We start from the raw sequence: 2455 nt of genomic DNA on the forward strand, positions 1-2455 counted from the left end.
GCTGCTTGTTTTACTATTGTTGTTGTTGTTGTTGTTGTTACGTTCTTAGTGGTTGCCCTTAGTGATATTAAAATCAACATCCTAACTTACTCTAGCAAATCTTTCATCTCAGTTTTTGTACTTTTCAACTTCAGAATTCCCATTAGGTTACTTTTTTTTAATAATTTCTATCTCTTCACTAATATTCTCTATTCAGTAAAACACTGTTCCCATACTTTCCTTGAATTATTTAGATATAATTTCCTTTAGTTCTTTTAAAGTCATTGTCTACTAAGTCCAACGTCTGGTCTACTGCAGGAACAGCTTCTTTCACTGGTTTTTTTCCCCTGGGTATGGGCCATACTCTCCTCTTTCTTTAGAAAACTGGGCCGTTTTAGGGGCACCTGGGTGGCTCAGTCGGTTGGGCATCTGACTTCAGCTCAGGTCGTGATCTCACAGCTCATGAGTTCCAGCCCCACATCGGGCTAGCTGCTGTCAGCACACAGCCCACTTCAGATCTTCTGTACCCCTCTCTCTCTGCCCCTTCCCACTTGTGCTCTCTCTCTCTCTCTCTCTCTCTCTCTCTCAAAAGTAAAATAAAATCTAAGACTTAAAAACCAGAAAACTGGACAGTTTTTCTAAAAAATATGAAGTGGCCCCTCTGGAAATAAGATTCCCCCTCCATCCCCACCTGAGTTTATTGTTGCTGAAGTTTTTAGTTGGTGTTGCTTGTTTGCTTAGTGACTTTCTTGAAACACGTTTGTGAAGTCTACAGTCTGTGTCATGTGAAGTCGCTATTTAGCTCCTAAGGGGTCGGCTCGTGGCTAGAGGAGGTTTCCTTAAATGACTTGAGCTAAGTCTCCCTGCCTTTGCCAAGGCAAAGGTACTTTCAGTGCTCAGCCATGTAGCTGAGAACTCCCCCTTAGCCTTCACTTCCTGCTTACACAGAGACTCCAGGTCACCAGAGGCGAGAAATTGGAGCCTTCTTGGGTCTTTCGTGGGCATGCACCTAGCCCTGCACTTGCATGTGGGCTTCTAGATTTTCAAGAATACATCGGAGCTTTTCAAAACCCTCTGTGGACGTCTCATTCCCCAGTTTTTCCATGTTAATGTTCTGCTTAGTCTCTTGGTAGCTCCAACTGTAGTCAGCAGCTCTGAGAGCTGCCATGTTAAACAATGCCACTGATTGTTTTTAACAAACACCCTAGAGAAAAGGCTATTTGTACAGAGTGAGGTTCGAGTCAGGTCAAATAAAGACAAACTGTGAGACAGGTCAAATGGTGAGAGTTTTCTGGGGAAGGGGTCTTTGGGGAGATTCAAAACCATTTTCCTCTTTCAGCGGCTGCTAGGCTACTTGTTTTTATAGCTACCATACTTATGAGGCTGTTGGTTTTCAAGGCTACTACAGAACTGGAGGGACCCCAACGCACCGTTCGTACATGATTTAGCCATCGTTCTTGAATAAACACTCTTCGGATTACTGCAAACCTTTGGTTAATTTCCAGAGCCCTGAAAAAGTTGCTTTTAGTGATTTTTGCCAGGATTCTTATTGCTTTTATGGAGGGGTGAGTTTTGCTATGTCTGCAATCTATCTTTCCAGAATTGATGTCTCACAGAATTGCGTTTCAATCTAAATAAAGGTATATCTTCAAAATTTGCAATCGTGGCATGGGTTGAGTTAAAATGTAACTATGGCAAAGGATGTTGTTCTTCTTGAAGTCCAAAACAGTTGTTAGCCAAACCCAGAAGTGAGTCACCAAACATTCTCTTGTAGAAAATTACTTAAAATTATAATCTTAAATTTTTAGGATACCCATGCTAATCCTCCAAATATTTGAATTTCAGCAAATATTGATGGGTTCCATATTGCATGCAAGTACCCATGTCAGTTGCAACGGAAAATCCAAAGATATGATACATAGAATCGGCTCTGAAAAGACAAAGAGTACACACATGCCAGAAACTAAATAATGGCAAAGATATATGCCTCCCATCGGTCCATAGGCAACACGAGGCCAGAGATACGTGTGTGTATGTGTGTGTGTTCTTTGCCTCTTACCTGGTCTGTGATTTGCAGAAGCCCCACATCTCATCTTTCTGCCCCTTCATATTTCCCCCCAAATCCTGCGTTCTTTAAGAGGTTTTGCGTGCCTTAGACCTTGCTTAACCCAGAAGCTGTCAGATCTAGGGTAGATGAAGCATAATGTCCAATCCTGTTTAGCAGAGGTTGAAGGGGCTGTACAGCCAAAGCCTGGGCTCCATGAAATACAGGATCTGTTTTCATCTCCGCTATAAGCAGGAAGTGAAATCTTCCTTCCCGAAGTAGTTCAAACTCCGTCCGCACTCTACTCCATGTGATCTTTGAACTTGGGCTGAGCTAGGTTTTATCGCGACTCTTCTACTTATTAGCCTCAAGACTTCAGACAGTAGTCACTTTATGTCCGGCTTGTAAACTGAGAATACTAAGGCCTACCAC

The sequence above is a fragment of the Felis catus genome, chromosome B3 (genome assembly GCF_018350175.1).
Source record: "Felis catus isolate Fca126 chromosome B3, F.catus_Fca126_mat1.0, whole genome shotgun sequence".
Classification (NCBI taxonomy): domain Eukaryota; kingdom Metazoa; phylum Chordata; class Mammalia; order Carnivora; family Felidae; genus Felis; species Felis catus.